The sequence below is a fragment of the Balaenoptera borealis genome, assembly GCF_965194805.1.
Source record: "Balaenoptera borealis genome assembly, chromosome: 2".
Taxonomy (NCBI): Eukaryota; Metazoa; Chordata; class Mammalia; order Artiodactyla; family Balaenopteridae; genus Balaenoptera; species Balaenoptera borealis.
The window spans coordinates 2670123-2691967 of record NC_138867.1 but is presented as its reverse complement, the minus strand read 5'-3'; the positions used below and the strand labels follow the sequence as shown (position 1 = coordinate 2691967).

The following is a 21845-nucleotide window of genomic DNA, read 5'->3' as shown; positions in this document are numbered from 1 at the left end:
ATATATATATATATATATATGCATACCTGAATCACTTTGCTGTACAGCAGACATTAACACAACATTGTAAATCAACTATACTTCAACAACAAAAACAAAAATAAGTAAAATGGAGCCCATGTGAAACACCAGACAATCAGAAGATTTTCTGATACTGTTAAGGACTATGTAATGTATTATTCAATTCACTGAATATTATTAACTCTGCTGTGCTAATTATAGAATTCTTTGTTGGAGGGATAACTCAGAAAGGTTCCTAAACCTTATAGACGGCAGATAGATGTTGTGTCTACTGTCCATGAATGTGATTCCAAACCTAAAAGGAAATAGAGAAGAAAAAGAAAGTGATGTAACCTTCCAGTAGAAGGGGGGAAACTGACAGAGACTTTATAACATTGAAAAGAAAGCCAGGGGGAGCTCCACTGATTTAGGACCTTTGTTGGTAAAACAGAAGAATGTCCTGGCTAATTGTTTGTCTAGATCGAAAGTGGGCCCCGGAGCTTCCGTGTTCCGGTTTTAGGGAGGACATCTGAATTCACGGAGTCGCGGGCTCACAGGAAACTAAGAATTAGGGCGGACTCGTAACTTACAATGGGCATTTAGCCTGATTCGTATTTGCAGGTCTCTTCCTCATGCGTTCTCACTCTGAGAGGAGGCGTGTGATTCCTGACCCTGGAGACCCTCTGCAAATAGTTCTCAGTACTTTACAAATATTAATTCATCAATGCACCAACAGCTGGGGGGGCAGGAAGGCGGAATCAGCGTCACCTGGGGCTGCGTCCCAGAGACCATGTGCCTTTTCTGAGGTCACGTGGCTGTCCCAGGACTGGGGAGGAGCCCATCACCCTTAGCGGTTCAGGTGTCACCCTGACCACGGCCCAGGGTGGCACACGGAGCGGCAGGAGATTCTGTGCACTCTGAACGGAAACCCTGGCTTTTTTTTTTCCTTGCGAACAATCCCCTTTTTTCATAGTGCAGCATTTTCATGATGTGGTTTTGGAGAAAAAAGTCAAAAGCGATTAGGGTGATGGCTTGCCATCTCTAAGCTGCTGGCTCGCTTCGGGTCGTGCTGGGAAAGGAGGGCGTCACACATCGACAAACTATTTCTGCTGCCCTTGCAGGTAATAAAATATATTGGAAGACATTTAAAAATACCTTTGCCCGATGGCAGGGCGCTGGCAGCCGGGTGAGGAGAGTTTAGTATGCTTGGCGTGAAAGTTCCTCATTGGAAAAGCTGACAGGTGCCCCGTTTTTATGAGAAGAACCAGCTGTTGTTATCCAGAGCTCTCAGAACCCCTAACAGTCTGCTTGTCACAGGCAGATAGATCAGGGTTCTGTCTGAGTGGAATTGTTCACAATTTCTACTAATAATTCCTCACAAGCACCTCACTAGTGACTAAAATGACCTTGGATTTTACAAACGAAATACCTTCCCAACCACATCCAGGGGTGAGAAGGAGGCAGAAGGGCCCTGTGGGTTCCTGCCCCTCCCTATCATTTGCGTGGCCCTTCTTAAGCAATTTCCATTTCAAAGTCTTATTTTAACTTCCCTTGGGAATGCCATCTCAGGGGTGTGAATATAGATTAAACAAAACTTCCTGTTCCATGTCCCCCCCCACCCCCAACCATGTTTTCCAACCTCATCAAAACATGGAGCTCCTGAGGCTAGGGTTGTGGGTTTGCCTTCTAGACGAGCTTAGGAGAGATGAAGCCTTTTGGGGAAGCAGGACCCCATCTTATCTCTCAACTCAGAGGTGCGGGAGGCCACGCAGGAATGTGCAGATGGTACAGAGTTGCCATAATTCTGCTCACTCTGCTGGGAGCGCCTTTAGCTGTGGGCAAGCGGCTCCTCTCCCGGTGTGAAGGCGAGCTCGGACCACGGACACTGTGGTGCAAACCCAGAACTTCCCACACACACCACCGTGGATCCAAAGTCTGCATCCCCAGCCTGGTGCCTGTTGTGTGGCCTTGACCCTGCCCACGTTGGCAAGTTCATTAATTCAATTCGTATAACTGCACTGCCACTGTGTACCAGATGCTGGGTGGGACAATTTAGTCCACAGATGCTTTCCTTTTAATTAATAAAACAAGAATTGGGAAGGAGGACCAATTCGATTTCTTCTAGACCTAAGAGTTTATAATCCCAAGAGTCTCTGGATTGACATGTGATCTTTTTGGAGTTAGTCAGAGCTCCTTAAACAAAGGACGTCCCGTATGAAGTTTGCTGATAACACCCATCTGTTTCATGAAGTTGTTTAAACTACCTTGGATGAAAGCTCAAGTCATAGATTCAACTACACAAGGGCTCAGTCAGCAGTGGTGGTTAGAAACCGCACTGAGAATCTAGCTCGGTGTCTCTTGAATACACATTTCTTGTGGCTACAGAAACGGAAATGTCTCACCCTATGTGGAAACAGCCTAGTGGACAGATGCTTGTGGCCGTGGATCTGTAGGGATGCAGCCGTGAATATGCAAGACGGTCTAAGCAATTCAGGCTTATTTTCAATCTGTGGGTTTCTATCCACTGTGTGTCCAGTTTTCCTTAAATGAGATAGGATAGAAGAGAAAGTATCACCGGGAATATAAGGAGTGTTTTGTGAACTTGTATTTCAGGGGTGTGTGTGTGTAGATAACACAACATATTTCTTTCTGAGGATTTCGGTCAACAGTCTGAAGGCCGCTGCTTGAGCAAGTAAGCGATGACTTATGCTTTTCGGATAGGTGACCAGGATTTCAATTGTGTTCTACTTGGGACCCTTCATTCCCATGGGGCTTCGCGCAGCAAAGCCAGGGTGCCGGGCTGCAGGGTCAGCGAACCAGCACGGAGCTTGGCCTGTGTTATTCCTAGTGTGGGGTGAGGCAGCCCAGCCGGACGCTCCACCACCCGCCACCCCAGGCCTCCATTTCTGTCTGTCAAGAAAGAATAAATAACCCTAAAAGGTGAGTGAAACTGAAGCTGATTAAGTGGAAACGCGGGGACCATGGGGACTGTTCCTAGTTTCAGTGAACAGTTCATCGGTACAAACTTCGTCCTTGAGCTGCTAGCGATGACTGGTGATGATCACAGCTTCTTCCGTCATGGAGAGAAACTTCCCAAGGCCTGTAAACGTCTCCGCGGTGCCCTTGTGGGCGTTCTGGCCTCTGGGGGCTCCCAGTCTTCCTGTTTCTGCCCTGAGTGCGGCGTAGTTTCACTCCATAATTCCACCAGCCATGACGCATCCACGGACCCACACAGAGACTGTTTTACAAATCCTTGGCACTGTATTCTGAGGAAGGAAATCCCAACAAATAAAGTAGCCCAGACTTCTTAGTTGGGTCTAAGAAAGATTCTTGAAATGTGTGGAAAGACAAAAAGCACACTGACAAGAACCCATGTGACCAAAAGCTTGATTTCCAAGTGTGGTCCCCCCACCCCTGCCCTTGCCATGTCAGGCCCCAGGATGGATTCATAGACCCAGTTGTCTTCCAGGACAGTCTTCTCTCAGGAAACCCACTAAGGAATATTAGTCTTATTCCATTTAATCACCAAATCCGAACAATGAAGAATCCTCTTCATTAAAGGCACTCAGAAATTCTGGACAGCTGTTTCCTGCCACTTGGCTGAGGGTGAGCTTGGGAACTCTCCGAGGTGCTCAGCGCAGTTGGCTGCGTATTTATACTTTCATCATCTCATTCCTGAGCTGGAATCCAAATCCAGGAGAGGTTCTGTGACTTATGGGCTTAACTTTTGACATGCTTTAATACATATTACACACCCTGAAAGTTCTGGAGATTGTCAAAATCGTTTCCAGCTAAGTCTTTGTTTTGCCAAGTACAATTACCCCTTAAAATTCATTGAGCTTGAAGTCCCAAAATGGTTGGGGAAAGAAACCGTAGTCAGCATGCCAGGTACAAGTATAACTAACTGGTGGTCTGTTCACATGCCCGGTGCCTGCGAGATGCTGCGTCTTTTCTGTGACTGTACTTTAGAATATGAAGGACTCTTTTCCTCCAAAATATTGTTCCAGTGTGCTATGCTCTCTTTGCAGTTGTCCTGAAACCTCACATTCTCTGGCTACAGCGCCAGCCTGGTGAATTGGAAGTTCTGGTTTGTTTAAACCAATAAATGGACCACTGCTGAGTGCTGGAGCCTGGTGTCCTGGTGCACTGTGGACCCTGAGGTGACCAGGGTGTAGGAGGGTCCCCCTAGCCCAGAGCGATGGGACGCTGGGGTCTCCTGTCTGCAGACGCCCACCTTCATTTCCATCAGTAAATTCCCTTCTCTCCTGTGCAGACAGGTCAGTGGTCACTATGCACTATGACAAGATGGAATGACCTTGGCACACGTGACCTCGGCTCTGTTTCTGTTCTGATGGGGAATAAACCCTCTCCTATGTGATGTCCCAGCAACATGTTAGTGCAACCAGGACATGCCACTGGGGTGAGGGCCACTCCCCTTCAACCTGGCCATTCTTCTTGATTTGGGGGCTCAACTTTCAGTGAACGAGGAGCTCCCAGGACTCACAGGGCTCTAGTGAAGACCAGGTGGGCAGTGAGGGTTCCTCTGGCTGAGAGTGAAAGAGGAGGAGGCCGTGATCCTCTGGCTTGTCTTTTATATGTTTTGTATTTTCCAAATTAATCATAATGATATCCACAGTAACTAAAACAATGTGTCCTAACGTATTCCTAAAGGAGTATGCATTTGTTCTGCTTATCAGAATCCCAAGAGACACAGTTATGAAGTTACTTACAAAGCTGGGATCTGCTGGCTTTCCTCAAAGATGCTCCAGGGTGCACAGATGGACCTGACTTTGGTGCCTGCCTACCTGAGATGGGCTCCGGGCCAGAGCTGAGGGTGCGGGACCCCAGGGTAAGGCTGTGTAATCACACTTTGACACTTGTTGGGTTTGAGAATATTCAGCTCTGACTCATCACATCACTCTCCACTCTGCTCACTTATTTGCAATTTGGCAAAAGCTAGAGAGTATTATGGCTTCTATTTTTAAATGTGAGGCAGGGATACTCTACTCAGAATTACTAAGTTTTAGTGACTCCCTAGAGCCTCCAGAGCCTGGGATAATTCAAAAGTATAAAGTGAAGTTTGTAAGTAATTTCATGAATGTGTATATTGGGATTCTGATAAGTAAAACAAATCCATATTCCTTTAAAATAAAATATTTCTAATTGACAAATAACATGTAAATCTATATAATCACATAGCGACTTTATTCTAAATTACTCATGTGAAAGGTTAGTAAAATGCAGTACTTTAGACATGTCATTATGTTATGAAGTTATTTTTTATTTCTGAATCTGTGTTTCGGTACTGCAAAGCCAAGAAGCAGACAAAACCCATTCTGAGATTATTTTCCCGATACTCTATATGTCAGTCACAGATCTTTGCTTTTCAGCCAGAAGTGACTGATTTTATGCCGAAATGAATCACCTATCCGCACTGATTCTTCCCTCCTACTACAGATTTTTTTAAATGATTCATTTTGGATTAATTAAAAAATACATTTGGAAAAAAATTTCTACACATTTATAAAAATAATGGGGCAATCAAAATTAAGCACTTGAAGTGGTCACCACCTAAAACAAGGTTGGATTGATGGCCACTCTTTTGACTGGGTGGCCCTTCAGGGAGCCCTGAGAAGGTGGCTATGGCACGTGGAACCTGAGGACCCAAACCTACTTTTTGGCCCCCAGGATGCAGCCCTTCCATCCTGGAGATGAAAGAATCGATGATGCTAATTGTACTAGGATTGTGACAATGTCTCCCCCGAAGGCATCGCTCAGTAGTCCGGAGAGGGATGGTTAAAATGTAAACCTCTGTGCACAGTGTCTCTGTGAGCTGTCAACCTTCATCACCAGAGTGGCCGTACCTGAGACACAGGGAGGAACGCAGCACAGCAGCCTGGAGAGCCTGGGACGGACTCTGAGGCAGACGCCTGTGCCCACATCCCGGCCCCGCATGTTTACAGGGCTGGGCACAGCTTGCTAGAGGGCTGTGGTCCACACTGCAGGCTGTCCCTCATGCCCAGCCCCTTCCCCCTCCCCCTTCCCCCAGTAGAGCCTGGAAAAGCTGTGTGTTTACTCCTCAGAGGTCCCTGCAACCCAGCCTTGGCTACAGGACCCACTCTATTCAAAGAGGCAAAATGGAAAATGTCTGTGGGCCTTTTTTTATTTATCAAGGACTTGGCTTTTGAAGTTGAAGTTCTGGCTCCCAAATCTCCTGGACCCCCCCGCCCTTTTGTAAAGGCTATTTTGAAAGTCACAGCCAAGCCATGGCTTCCTGACCTTCAGTTGCATCTGTCCTTCCCCAGAAGCTGTGGCTGCCTTGGTTTAGGGGCGAAATGAGCCATTAGCTAGAAAAGAATCGACAGGAATTAAAAATACACTGGGCTAAAGAAAATAATGATACACGAGGAAGAGTTGACAGAATGTGATCCCACCACAGGAGCTCCTGTACATCTCCAGGAAAGACAGCACACTGGGAACGACATACGGAGAGAAAAACCTTCCCTGAATTCTAGGAGCTTAGACGGAAGCACATAGAGCCAGAGGCTGAAGGACTCAGCCCAGAGATGACTATCTATTTCCCTGCATCGGTAATAATCAATATTTATGTCACTAATAATCTCTTCAGAGGGACTGCCTGTATCTTTTTGTGATGAGGCCTGTAAACTCTTAAGCCAAGGGCTATTCTAGCAGACAGACAAAAGGCTGCCTATTCTTTCTTAGAAACAGTTACAGAGACTAGTTAATTATAATAAATCAGTTATTGAATCATTTCATTCATTTACCTAATGCACATGCATTCAACGCCAACTCCAAGTGAATTTCTGTATAAGGCCCTTTTCCCCTATAACCAAGAGCTGTAAGTGGAAAAATCAAGTTGAAATATTACTGAATATCAACATCAAACATAAAACCTTTAAGATGACTAATTGTTAATTCTAAACCAGAAGATATTTTGAACAGAAGCATAAGAAAGCTTTTGGATTTCAGAGTATAAATTAATGAGTGAATCAGAAAGAACCCTGAAGAAATGTTTTCAGAGTTCAAGACTTAAACCCTTGAAAATCATTTTTTAAAGATAGAATTTTATTTTATGGGAATCAGAAGCCATGTTACTACAAACCCAGTTCAACCTACTGCATATAAAAACTCCATCACCTTGCCTCAAGGTAAGAAAATAAAGTTTACTGCTATTGAATCAGACTAAAATATTCATCCGTCAGTACTTTGTCAACCATGGTTTTGATGGCATTTAAATTGAATTTAATATAAATTTAAAGGCATCTCCATTTGAAGTAATGAATAATGTGGGATCACCATCAACTTCAATTTTAATACCTTAAATGTAATCCTTTCCACCGCCTTGATGCATTTATCGTTGGCAGTTACTTGTTCTGATATATTTTTTAACACTTTGTTATTTTAAATTCGTGAGTAATACTGAAGCCAGAGGTAGAATCCCCACCTTGACATCGTGCTCCTGAGTGGGGTCCACAGGGGACTTGCTGCCATTCCTCCAGTGGTCCTTCCTCAACACCCAAAGGAGAGCAGGCCCCGCCCGGCCCAGCTCCCGGCTCTGAAAATGATTATTCTAAATATGCTGATGGCAGGGCCTCCGTACACAGCCCGTCTGTAAATATTCCATCAATGCACAGGGCAAGAGAACTATACTTCTCTTTTTTTTTTTTGCATAATATTTTCTTTGCTGGTTTTGCTGTTTAAAAACAGCTAATATGAAACATTGAACATTGTCAGAAGTAGGAGTCTGAACAATGGTCTAAAGTGTAAGTTGTAGAAATTGTTTTGTGTCTGTGCACCTGTGAGATGACCCACTCTGGGCGTTCAGGTGGGCTGGAAGCTTCCAGCAACAAGACCAGGAACTGTATGTTGAAATGCTTGGGTGTGGTTACCACGGAGGGTCCACCTCCATGCAATGGTTTATTAACCATGAGCTAGTTTACTGACTGATCACTTCTCCGTGAATTGTAACTAAACATGCAACTGGGGCTGTAATTGTAGGTATTTTGCTTAAACTGTGCATGAACTAACCTCATCTTTGAGGACAAGGATATGCTAAATTCTGTAAATCCATGGTTTATTTTTTGTCTTAGATTTGGTTTTAGGCTGTTTTTTAGTTCTACATTTGCCTATCAGATGGAAAAAGAAAAGTGTTGACATTTGAAATTGAATGTATATGGTACAGAACTTCACAAAAATGCGATTGAAACTCTAGAATCTGTCTTCTGGTAATTCTATTGTGGTTTTGCTTCTCCCGGGAGGGCATCTGATCCAAGAGTTTGTGGAGATACCCCAAACCCTGGAATCAGCTGGAGTGCCCCCTGCAAAGTGCTCTGAGGAGGGGGTTGGGTCCTGTCTGATTCTATCTTCCCCGTTTCCATCCTGGCTCTGAAATCCAGGCCCTCACTGTAACTCTCAGACTCCTTCCTGAACGCTGAAGCTCCCTTTTGGTGTCACCGGATTAAGGGTTACGGGCAAGGGGCTGCAGCTCAAACAGACCTTCCACTGCCCGAAGGGGTGATGGGAGGCTGGATGCCTCGATAGGGAGGATGGAGGCCTGTCGGGAGTGCAGGGTGCCTCCTGCGCCTTCCCTGGTCTCCTGAGGGGCAGGTCCGTCCTGGACAAAGGGTCACCTCGAGCTAATTGGCCCGTCGGTGTGAACAGGGGTCTCCATCAGTTACAACATCCAAGGCCTCACCTGCCTCCAGCTGGGAGCTCCCTTCAGAGGCCCCTCCCCGCCCCATCAAAGGGGTCTGCGCCCAGGGCGTGGGGGAACTCTCTCTGCTCTGAGAAGATTTCCCTTAGGGGATCCCAGAGTAAGTCTAACTTTCCTCCGAAAGGCAACCGCAGCCCGGGGTCTCGGTGCTGGTCAGCGCCAGGCAGGGTGCCTGCGGCGGGGGTGGATGCCCTTGCTGAGGATGCAGGCCCAGTGGCCGGCCCGGGCGGCAGGGTGGGCGGATGCTCTAGAAGCCTCTTGCTGGGAACTGGCCTAAACGCAGGAGTGAGCCACACCGTGGGGAGGGGGGGTGGGGGTGGTGGTGGTGCACGAAACCTGATCAAACCCGAAGACCCAACTGGGGCGGCAGCTCCATCCGGAGGGGAAGACTTTCTGGGGCCAGAGGTGCCAGTGTGACCCCTGGGACCCTGCTGTCCGCCCTCTGCGGGCAGGAATCTCTGGACCAGGCCACCCTGCTGGCTGCTGGGCTGACCTCAGTGCAGGAGCGGCTGCACAGCCGGGGGCCCCACTGGCTCCAACCCCACCACCCACCTTTTCCAACAGGCTCCACAATGCCTGCTACATAGCCCAGCCCTCCGCCTGAGATCTGGGTGTAAGAATTTGGATAAGTTTCACCGCTGCTATTTTTTGTCTCCAGCTTTTCCATTTTTCTAATCTGCCTACGTGTGCTTTATAACCTTCTGTTTTATTTTTCCACAAAGAAGACTTTTACTTTATTTACTTGAGAATGTAGTACACACGTGCTTAGCTAAGTGTTTCTTGAAAATTGCTTTGCTATTTTCTCTCTTTTTTGGCCACACCACATGGCTTGCGGGATTTTAGTTTCCTGACCAGGCCCTCAGCAGTGAAAGTGAGGAGTCCTATCCACTGGATCTCCAGGGAATTCCCGCTCTGCTATTTCTATATCCTCCTTACTGTCGGATGAAAATAATCAATAAACAATGTATAATAGGAATGGAAAAGAGTTTTATGTGAGCCAAACTGAGGACTATAGCCTGGGAGACAGCCTCTCAGATTACTCTGTGGAGCTGGTCCTGAGAAGCATGGTTTTCAGCACAGTTTTATGTCTCATCAGAACCAAGAACATCAAACTAGTCAGGGAGGCATTCCTGGTTTAAAAAAAAAAAAAAAAAGATCTGCACATATCCAGTGAGTCAGTATGGCCTTGGTGCCCGGGAAGGGGGTCTTATCGTCAAAGGAGGACCAGCATTAGCGTCCAGCAAGAGGGGCATTTAATCTTTATTTTTAACATGGACGTTCTTTCCCTTCTAGTCTATGTGCCCTTTTCTTTAATCATTAAAGCAGATGCACAATGTGTGTTTGACGGGCCGCAAACAGGCTGTTCTAGTTAGAAGAAAATTCAAGTTATCTCATGTATAAGCTAGAATGACTTCCCCACACCTCAATATGTGAACATTTCTTTGATCATTATTGACGTCTCCCATTTATGGGACTGTTAACTGTTTTTCAAATCCTTGTGTTTTAAGAGCTCATCCTGAGCAGGGCCTCTCCTTCAGGGCCCTTTGCCAACTGTTCCCACCTGCTTGGAACGCAGTCCCCAGGGCAGGCACCTGGTCCGGCCTCATCCTGCCCCGACAGCCCAGGTCAGAGGCTGCACACAGATGCACTGGGGGCCTGGCTTGATTTGAATGTGTGGCTGGGCTCATTCTGGGCAGGAAACTCATTCCCAACCTCAACCCTGAGTGTGTGGGAGGGAGTGAGGGGTGGGTAATTTCAACCCTTTCCTGGATGGGCAGCTTTCTGCCGAGACCCAAAGTCCTCACCCACCAAGTCCGGCCCTGCACAAGGTGAGCGCTGATCTCAAGGACCTGTTTTGCTCTGGGTCCACTGTGACCATGGGCCCCACCATGCACTCCACCCATTTCCAGCCACAGGGATTCTCCTTGCTTGCTTTCATGGGTGGCTGTGCATTTTTTAAAATATTGAATAATCTTTATCTACCATATCCGTGTGTTTAGAGAGAAGATTCAACTCTTATCCCTTTATCAACATGACTTTGAGAGCTAAGCAAATTATTTAAATAATTAAAAGCTGCCTTTAGGAACATTTAGGAGGCTATAAGCCTAACCAACAAAAATCAATCTCCTTCCTATGGACCCACAACGGCCCCTTAGAAAACGTAAAGAAAGAGAAAATCTTGTTTAAAACAACTAAGAACATGAAATTCTTATGCCCTTGATAAGAAATTGTAAAATCTATATGGGGAAACTCTCAAATACTTTTCAAAGTCTCCGAGGTAGACTTGTACCTTGATCTTGGATAAGAAGAGTTAATTCTACCGAGTTAATATATGAATTTAGCATAAATCCAACACTCGTGGCAGCAGGTATTTTTTATAGACATGCAGTTGACCTTAAAGTTTGTATGGACAAATAATCATGTAAGAATATGAAAATCCCAAAAAGAGGAGTGAGGAAGAAGGACACGCAAACATGGTATAAATCCTGTAACTAATAGCTCTAGCGCCCAGCTGGACAAATGGGTCCTAGGGGCAGAGTAGAGAGACCAACCCAGGGGACTTTGTTTATGACAAAGGTGGCATCTCATACCAACAAGGTAAAAGTAAATGACATCAAGGGAACTGAACATCCGTTTGGAAAAAGGCAAAATTGGACCCAAATCTCCCTCTAAACAACAGAGCAAACCACAATGGGTCAGAAATTCATATGAAAAATGAGACTTCAAGTACACTGGAAGAGCACACATTCCTTTTTAACCTGACTGGTGAAAGCCTTCCAACTATGATCCAAATAAAGACTCAAGTAAATAAGAAAAAAATGAATAAATTCAACACTATATAAATGTTTGCATGGCCCAAAAATCTCCCCCCCGCCAACTGCCTTGATCCAAAGCAATGGCAAACTGGGGGATATATCAACAGTTCCTATCTTAGCTTGAGGGCTAAAAACCTTAAATTTTAAGATGTTTTAAACAATCAAGGAAAAAAAAGACCAAAACACTCAAAAGAAAAGTGGACAAACAACATGAAAAGATATTTCACTGAAAATGCAAACACATACAAATTGCCTTTACACCCATAGATAGATGCTCAAGGTCACTTGTGTTAAGAGAAATGCAATCCATGGAAGGGAATTGGACAAAATCTAACAAAACCGTGCAGGCAGTCACCCTTCAAGTCTCAACACCTCCTCTAGAAATTGTGCCAGAGATTTATCTACACAGCACAAAGCGGCGTGTGCACAAGGTGGTGTTTGCTACAGTAAGACATGGCAAGCCACCAACTGCAGTGGGCTGAGCAGTGGCCTCCAGGATACTGTCCACGTCCTGACCTCAGACCTGAGAATGGCACCTTATTCAGAAAAAGGGTCTTTGAAGATGTAATTAAGGATTTCGAGACGAGGAGCTTATTCTGGTTACGTGAGTGGACCCTAAATCCAATGACAGTTGTCCTTCTAAGAGGGAGATTAGACAGATGACAGGGGAAAAGAGGGACACAGAGGAGGAGGCCACGTGAAGACGGAGGCAGAGGTTGGAGTGTTGGGCCCCCAGAAGCTGGAAGAGGCAGGAAGGAGCCTCCCTTAGAGCCTTTGGAGAGGGCATAGCCCTGCTGACACTTTGATCTCAGACTCTGGCCCCCTGAGCTGGGAGAGAAAACATTTTGGGTGTTGTAAGCCACGCATTTTGCGGTGCTTTATCACAGCAATCACAGGAAGCAAACACAGAGAGCCTGTCGGGGAGAAGGTGACCATAAACTCGTGTGGCCACACACGGAAAAGGTGTGGAGGACTGTCCCCCCAACCCCAGAGCAGGATATTGTGACGCTGTGAAGTCAAATGCTCAGGGGTGAGGATGTTACATGTGTAATCAGAGAGAAGGTGAAATAAGAAGGTCAGCACCTTCCTTACTTTGGTAGAATGGAACACAGAAAGGGCCCATGGGGACCGATGGTGAAAGTGGTCACTCAGGAGGGGAGTGGGGAGGGTGTAGGGGGAGAACTCTGTGCAGAGTGCCGGCTGATGTTTGCAACAAGACATGTTGCACGTGGCAAAACTACAATCCAATTTTAAAAGAGATAAACGGCAACATCAAAATAGGAATAAATGTAGATCACACTGATATAAGTACAGGGGAAAAATAACCAATTTGATTAATTTTTAAGCGCTGCATTCTGTATACCTTCAGAGGGGTATATTCTAAGGCCAACGTAATAGGTTGCCAAGAAGTATTTGATGACTGTTTAACACGTGACTTGATGTACATCACATAGAAAAAAGACCAAAAGATACATGGTTCACTATTAATACTGCTTTTCCCCCTGGTGATGGGCGTTTGTATTCTTATGTCTAACTTCTGGTATTGGCTCACTGCAATAAGAAACATTTTTTTTTAATACGCAGAATAAATGAAACTAATTGTTTTATTCTTTGTAAATGAAGATAGGGCAGAGAAAGAATCTAGACTAAGAATTATAAATGTCCTTGTAGGAAAAGCTAGGGCAACTAAAAGAGAAGCATAATTAGAACTAAAATTGAAGAAAATTTTCTTTCATTAAGGAAGGAAATTTTAGATGCTTAGAATATTCCAGGCAGAAATACTGCTTGCAGTTCTATCATTTTTTTAAATACAGAGTTGCAACAAAAGTTCCTGTTCTATAAAGGAAACAGAGGTTAGGCCTCCCCAACTGCACAGAGGCCAAAGAAATACACTTATTCTAGCATCGTCGTGGGCCCAGACAATGGGCTGTTTATGCAGGAAGTCAGCAGAACTCTGTCCTGGAGGGTGTGTTCCCCACTCCCTCTTCCCAGATTGTGTTGGGGGCTCCTCATGCTCCCCCTGTGTGGTCACACGCCTCGGCTAGCAGGAGGCCTGACTGCTCTAGGACTAACCCTATCCCTGCCAAGCCTGACCCCTGGGAGGAACGAGAGTTGACGATGAGAGCTCAGGAGAGGTTTGTGGAGGTTGCTTGGAAAACACTCTGATGGTGACACATGAGCCACTCTCTGTCCAGAGGACATGACTAGGGAAGAGGTGTGCAGTCCTGCTGGGCACTGGCAGCCCTGCCGTGACCATGAGGGCTTCCAGCCTAGGACGACCCTGGTGGTCTGTGTCACAGAGAGAGAGGCAGAACACACCTGCGACATCCATGGCCCCATTTAACTTCTCCATCTAGCACCCGGGTGGCGTCCCTCACCCCTGCACATGGCTGGGTGTTCCCTGCTGCTCCAGCCTGTTGGAGTAGGGCCTGTTGTTACTGCAGCTGAAAGCTTCCATTCCCACAGACAAGCCACCCAGATCGACAGTGCTCAGAGAGCAGGGCGCGTGGTTGCCTTCTTCACAAAACAAAAGCTCTACAACTTGAGGAGGCATAAGGAGACTGGGGGTTGAAGCAAACCAGAGTGGGGCAGACAGACCCAGACTTGGCAGAGGGTCTTAGAAAGTACATATCAAGTAAATCCAGAAAGAGGTTGGAGAGGTGTTTACAAACCACAATGAAAGGAAGACCCCAGCTCTTCAAAGGAGGGTAACTCGTGTCTCAACCCTCAAACTTGGTCAAGAAAATCTAGGATGTTGGGAAATGGTAAAAATAGACTGAAATTTTATCTTGTATGAAGAGATTAAGATGATTGTAATTTCTGACTCTAATGATAAAATATGAATTAACACATTTCTAAATTTAAAGTAATCATGTGAAAAATTGAAGGCAGGAGAAATATATCCTGCAGTTTCTTAGAAAAGACAAGGTAAACTAAACATAATTCAGACAGCAAAAGACTGAAACATCAAAGTCATTTATTTTAAACAAAAAATAATGAGCAGAGACCAAACATATAATTTTTTTGTGACAGTAAATGAAAGGAGCAGGACATGAAGTCATAGAAACTGTAAATAAACGGAATTTTATGAAAAAGTTTGCATATAGAAAAACACTGAAACAGAATATCTGAAACATGACAGTTATGGGCTAGTCAAATCACACAGGCGTTTTTATTTCATTTTTCAATTTTTTGGTAATAAACGAGTGTATTTATCACCATGAACTTATCCTGAACTTAACTAAACTTGAATATCTATTTATTTATTATGTATGTTAATTATATAAATGCAGTCATGAAAATGACAGAAAGATACTTTGGGTTTTGCTTTTGTCATACATTTTGCTTTAATCATTTCAGGAATGATAGAGAACTCAGACTGAGGAAGGAGTTAGGCCCCAGGCGAAGCAGCTGCAGCTGGTCTCCTGCTGATGCTTCGCGATGTGCTCTGATTGGGTGCATTCCTGTGGATTTCCCAGCCCAACATGTGTGCAGAGAAGGCCCTCAGTCTAGGGGAAGGACAAAAGGAGGGAGAAGAGGCAGCTGGAATCCATCTTGGCTGAGAGATGCGCACACACCTGGAAGGACCCTGAGTCAGACCAAATGTGGGCACAAGTGAGATGATAGGCCGGAGACAACCCAGAAAACCGTCCCCACATAACCAAACTAAGCCTCCCCTGCTGCCCGCATAACTCACTCCAAGTTCACCCGTGTGCCCTTCCACATGTACTTTGCTTTAAATAAACACTGTTTCTATTTCACAGTCTTGGTCTCTTTGCTGAATTCCTTCTTCAAAGAAGACGAGAACCAAGGTCGTTCTTCTCCACGGAATCAAGACGGGAATGCTTGGCCAGGCGTCCATGAGTTGCAATTCCTCCCCACCAGGTGCTGCAGAGCCGACCAGCATTTGCTGGGTTGACACCAGCAGGCCTCCTGCCATCTCCCCTCGTCTTCTTGGAAGAGTGAGTCCTGGTAGAGAAAGCTCCATGTGACCAAGGATGAGGGCCTTAGAGGTGCTGGCCTGTGCTCTGGATCCCAACTGACCTCCATCCGAAGGGGTGGGGGGAGGAGGGAGGGTCCCACACTCACACAGCCCCTCAACAGACACCCATGCAGCGGCCCTGAGCAGCGGCTGAGGTCACCGCTGTGGACACCGGGTGCCTTCCCGCAGAGGTTTCCTCACTCCAGGCTCTCGCTCCAGAGAAGGCAGGTCGCTGGTCTGGAAGGGAGACATCTCTACCAATTCTAAGTCACCTGAGAGATGTGGTTTTCTAAGGAAAAGATGCCAAATCACTCTCAGCCTGATGGAGGGGAGGTTAGCATTAGTGGCTGAAGGTGGGAGGTTTGGGTGAGAGGGCACCTCCACCCACAACCTTCGGCTAATCCATCTGCAGAGCCAGAGGAGGGAAGCCAGGCCCCGTGAGCCCAGGGGAGCTGCTGGGGGGCAGCGACTGTACGGAGGGGCAGGCGGTGGCGTGGGCGCACCCCAGGGAAGTAAGCGCGGGAGACATCAGGGCACAGCGAGAGTGGACGTCCTGCCCCAGGCTCACACCACTCGGTCCTTCTAGAAGGGAAATGCCACAGCGGTGGTTACTCAGAGGTAACGTGAGGATAAGGCATCGTTTCCAAAGTGATCTGTTGGTAATTCTCGCTGTCTTTAGCATCCAGCTGTTTTTCTGGGGCTTCTTGTTTCCTATTCAACATCTGGAGGAGCCCATAAAGTTGGGGACAAGGCGGAGATATAGAGTTTCTTCTAATTAAAAAAAAACAAAGTAATTACGAATATGTCCCGGGCGAGAGAGAACAGTGATGGTTTCTCTCTAACCTGCAGGGCAACTTGATGGAAGAAAAGGGAAGCTTCACTGGATTGTGCAAATCCACCTAGACTTGCTGATAAAAGTGCGTTGTTGTCATCAGTTGTCTATTTTATACATAGTGTCAATAATGTATATTTGGTGACCTAAATGGGAGGGAAGTCCAAAAGGGAGGGGATATCTGTATGTGTCTGGCTGATTCATTTGTTGTGCAGTGGAGGCTAACACAACATTGTAAAGCAACTGTACTCCAGTAAAAATTAATGATAATTTTAAAAAGTGCACTGTTGTTACAGGAGGGCTGCGTGTCCTGCACGTGGCTGAACCCAGCCTTTCCCTGTTTCTAATCATGGAATCCCATGTTGGTAACCTTGACTGCATGGCGTTTCTTCTTCAGCATCATTATCAATTCTTTTAAAAGGGCAAAAGGGGGCATTTTCTGAGATCTGAATCCCTCTCTACCCTGCCCCCTGAGCCTCCCCTGAATTCCCCCGAGGGGACCCCACGTCTCCCTGTCTGTCCGTCTGCACAGCCCTGACCGTCCTTTTGGTTTTTTCCAGGAGGCATTCTGCTAACACTTCCCCCATTCATGCCGTATAATCGCTTGCAGTGACCCCAAAGCAGCTTCTGAGTAAAGGATTTGAAGGCAAGGAGTTTATTTGGGAGGTGATTCCGGAGGCTGGGTCAGGAGACTCTTTGGTGGGAGTCTTGGTGTCTTGGCGGGGCCACCGAGGGTAGGCGAGCTGGGTATTTATCCACTGATTCCCAGCCCAGTGGCTGCAGGTGGCTCCCGGGCACAGAGGAGGGCTGTCAAGCAGGAAGCCTTGGCCGGAGCGGAGCCCCCTGCACAGGTGGCCTCCAAGGTGGGCTGCAGCGAGCAGGGCCCCCAAGCTTCTGCTCCAGCCTCATCATGGGCACAACGTCGTCTGTGCCGGGGGTCACCTGCCCCCCGTGCCTCCGTGCTGGCCCACGTGCCTGCTGTCTCTGCCTTGTAAGCACGGCCAGCCCACACCCTTGACCTTCTCCTGGCCCCTGCCATCCCCACGCACCCGTCCGGTTTCCCTCCATTCTCTGGCAGACCCTAGAAGGAGTGTCCACGCTTCCCTCTCTGTCCCCACGACAGGACACCTGAGCCGCCTGGAGTCGGTCCCGTTGAGCTGTTTCGTCCTGTCCAGAGGCAGCGTCTTCAGGCCCCTGTCCACAGCTCCCAGGCCGTCCCAGGCAGCTTTCCTTCTTTATGGGAGTCCACCCCTCCTGCTTTCCCAGGTGACCCACCTCTCGCGGTGATGCTTCCTCTTCCTTCTCCTCCATACGTAGCCAATTCCTAGAGGTTCCTACACTTTGTGATTTGCATCCAAATGGCCAAATGTGCAGTGTGGGCCCTTGACCACGGGAGAAAGTGAGGTGTTTTTTTAAATTAATTTTTATTTATAGTTGCTTTACAAAAGTGAGGTTTTGTACGTATTATCTAATCTTCCCACTACTTGGGAGGCTGAGAGCTGTGAGTTATCCCCCCGTGCTGGCTGGGGGCTGGCCGGGGACGCCTGTGGCCTGGGGACCTCCTCGGCATTCTCCCCAGACCACGCTCGTGGAGAGATGCCTGCAGAGCCTGTTTAGGGGGGCCATCCCTGGCCATGGGGGTGAACTTGGCCATTGAGCACAGAGACTGACAAGGGAAGCAGGGGCTCAGTCATTGGTTTTAAAAATACAGAAATGCTTTACTTCAGTGTCATCAAAATAGAAGCTTTTTTTTTTTTTTATAAATAAGTTTTCTGTTTTGTCACATTGCAAGGCTCCATCTATTTCAGTTCCTGGCCTGCATCCCCCCCACCCTTTCCCTGTCTCAGATGATACCAGGACCCACCCCAGCAAGGAGGAAGCACATCTTTTCCAGGAACTCGGAGGATTTTCAACCTCAGCAGTAATAAATATCCTCGGCCCAGATCTGACAGAACACGGACTCGCCCCTTTAACTCTGTCTAATAGAAATATTTTCTTGCTGGTGCATGATTGTCTGTTTTGGACGCTCCCAGCGGGAGGGTGTAGAATCACCAGGCCAGGGAAACTTCCAGAGAGCCATCCTTGCACCGTATCGATGGGTTGAGACCTTCTTAACACGTTTCACTTGTGATCTTTTAAAGCTGTCAGACCAGAGTGATTTTCAGTCACTTTGCTCTGGAGTGGATTTAAAATCATGTCCCAAAGGTGGTAGATTAATAGATTAAGAAAGCAAAGTATTAATCTAGTGCATTGTCCTGTGTCCTTACCCGCAAGATACGGTATAACTGTCATGAGGCCATGGCAGCTCTTCAATGAAGCATCAAGGGGCTTCGAGATGCTTCCAGCAACGCGTCCACGGAGTGTTCGGACCAAAGGGCTACCTGGTCTGACCAGATGTCGGGGAGGAGGAGGCGTGCCCACCATCCCCCCAAAGTGATTAGTTTTATACTTTGTTCTTTGGACACAGGGGAAAACCTGTTTACTTGTTCCAGGTAAGTCTTGGAACGATGTGACCCACTGTGTATTTATCTTCACAATTTTCTTGAAGGAGATAAATATTATTCTTCATTGTTTAATGTTGAATTCCCAAGGAAGGCAAGAGGACGATGTTAGAGGCATCCATTGCCTTCAACATGTTGCTTTTCAGGATTTGTGGGTAAAAATGAGAGTTTGTATCAACAGCCGTCTGAAACCTCATCAGCTGCCCAGGCCTTTTTTTGAGTTGAATCCGCTAAACCATTGCTGTGTTCCAGGCAGGCTGAAGTTTTCATTCCTCCTCTTACGTTTTGCAGTTTAAGGTCAATTTCTGGAGCAGAACTGGGAATTCTGTGTCGTGCAAGGAAACTCCAGCTTTGATTCAGAAAGGACAAAGGTCTTCTGGTCTGAGCAGCACTTGACGTGCGTGTCATCAAGTCCAGAGCGAGTCAGCCCCAAGGAGCCGGCTCTGCGTCCCTCCCGTGGCGGCCCAGGGGCCTCAAGTGCGCGAGCGGTCACGATCACAGGACAAACCCTCCACCTGTCCCCGCTCTCTCCCCAGAGCCTGGTAGGGACCAAGCACCCAGTAGGTGCTCACTAAGTGCCCAGTGCACCCAGGCATGTTTGGGTGAATCTGTGCTCTGCCTACCTGGAGTCTGCAAGCTCATTCTGGGACCTTCACGTACCCTGAAGAATTGCCTTGTGACTCACTCACAGGGGTTGCTCTAGAATATTTTCTCTTCTTCTGTGCTTTATACAGAGACTTTTGTACAAGACTTTGTACTTGAGACGCTGTCTTTAGTGCTGCTTCCCCTGACCCCAGGATGCGAATGCCTGCCGACAGCCAGACCCTCATGGCACACACGTTCTTTTTTCTTAGAACAAGCACCAGCCAAGCAAAGCTCACATGAAACTTTGAATGCTGACCGTACAGGCTCAGCTCAAAGGTGTGTTTTCTTGCTTCTGAAATTTCAGAAACAAAAAATCCTTGCAGGAGCCCCTTCACGGCCTCGCCCCCTAAATCATGAGAATGTCTGAAGCTTTGTATCACTGGGACCATATTTTCTATGGTGTTCTTTCAAAGTATGTTCCTGGAAAAGTACTTTGGGAGGTAGAATCTGAAGTCTTAGAAATTATTATTATTTTCATTTCACCAAGAAGCAATGGGGCAGAACAGCCTGGCGGCCGCGTGCCCAGTATAATCCCTGGGGGAGCCCCGGCACATCTTGTCTGAGAGACCCCCCGGCTGGGTCCCGGTGGATGGCCTGGTGAGGCTTGGCTTCAACACACTTTGGGGTCTTATTTTTCCAAGGCCAGGCTCCGTGGAGCTGCCAGATGGTGTCACAGGGATGCAGACGGCTCTTTACAAACACCAGGGCAGTTTAACTTCCGAGGCTCCGCGTGTGTGTTACACAGAAAATCCCGTAGCACAGTTGTTTGTGCAAAGGACAAAAATACTAAGTTAGGGGGGTGCCCAGCAGTGTGGTCAGCTCAGTCCCTGCTCTGTGGGGCCCTGAGGCCAGCCTGGTACCCAGAGACGCTGGGACACACAGGAGACCTGGGAGGGGCTGGCTGGTCCTCCTGCGAGCCAGACAGCCCTGGCCGAGGCCCTGAGGAGACAGGGAGGTTTTCAGGGATTTGGGGCCACCCCACAGGGTGACAGAAAGAGGAGGTACAGGCGGGCATTTGTCAGGACACACAAGCTAGTGGAAAGGCTCTCAGCAAACATCAGCTGATGTGCTGGTGTCTGGAAAGACGCCACGCATGTTACTGACACAGAAAAGACACTCACTTCCTGTGTTTTTAATGTCTGTGAGATCAAAACGTATACGAAACTTGCTTTTTTCCCCCTCTCAGAAGTATGTTTTTAAGGTCTGGTCATCTTCAAGTTAAAGCTGGAGCATTTCCTTTTAACTTGTGTGGGATATTTTGTCCTTGGACTTTGGACTGGGTGTCGGTCTCCCCTGTCTTGAGTGAGCTCCAGGTGGCCACCTCGCCTGTCTCATCACTGCTCCTTCTTATGTCCATCACAGGGGTCCTGTGTGACTGAAACCGACCAGGGGAATGAGTGAGTGAGTTAATGTGTGAGTGAGTGAATGTGAGTGAGTGAATGAATGAGTGAGTGAATGAGTGAGAGAGTGAATGAGTGAGTGAGAGAGTGAGTGAGTGAGTGGTTGAGGGAATGAGTGGTTGAGCGAATGAGTGAGTGAATGAATGAGTGAGTGAATGAGTGAGTGAGTGGTTGAGTGAATGAGTGAGTGGTTGAGTGAATGAATGAGTGAGTGAATGAGTGGTTGAGTGAATGAGTGGTGGAGTCGAATGAGTGAGTGAGTGAGTGAATGAATGAGTGAGTGAGTGGTTGAGTGAGTGTCCAGTGTCAAAGGCAGACACCATGTGCTCCTTCTCTCAAGGAGCTCGCAGGCTAATAAGGAAACAGAGCTACCTCCAGGGGCTGTAATACATCCAGTTGTGGTGGTGCTGTGGATGGTAGAAAAGGTTGCTCAGGTCTGCCAGGCATGGGGAAGGCAGGGAAGGCTTCCTGGAGGAGGAGACAGGATAATAAGCAGCAGGTGGGACCAGTGAGCAGCAGCCCAACATTTTCACCCCAAGACAGCAGTCTGATGAGTGGGGAACAAAGCAGGGGGTCCTGAGGCAACACCTGTGAGTGTCCCTTGGTGGGCATGGAGGCCGGGCAGGTGAGGGTGAGCAGAGGGGGCTGCACTGGTCCGGGGGGGTTGGAGGGGCCCCAAGGACACAGTAGAGGTGGAGACAGGCAGGGACTGGAGAGCAGATGACGATGTGATGGCACGGTGGGTGGAGGGGACAGGATCGGGGGAAGGGCTCTGCTGGGGTACAGGTGAGCGTTGCAGAGAAGTAGAGCTACAGGTGACAACAGGTGGTCCCTCTGGTGACCGGCAGCAGGCTGTTGGGTGGAGGGATTTGGCATGTTTGTAGGATGGGCAGCCGGGGGAGCCCAAGGAGCCCCCAGGGCAGGGTGGGAATGGA

General features: G+C 47.5%; 1 protein-coding gene across 1 annotated transcript in view; it reads left to right on the top strand.

Annotated features, from left to right (window-relative positions):
• Nucleotides 1–15319, top strand: part of IRX2 (iroquois homeobox 2) — a 38363-nt gene extending 23044 nt beyond the window's left edge. The window contains exon 5 of the mRNA XM_082381212.1: nucleotides 14911–15319. The gene's annotated coding sequence lies outside the window, so the exon portion shown is untranslated. The remainder of the gene's footprint in view (nucleotides 1–14910) is intronic.
• Nucleotides 15320–21845: the final 6526 nt, after the last annotated feature.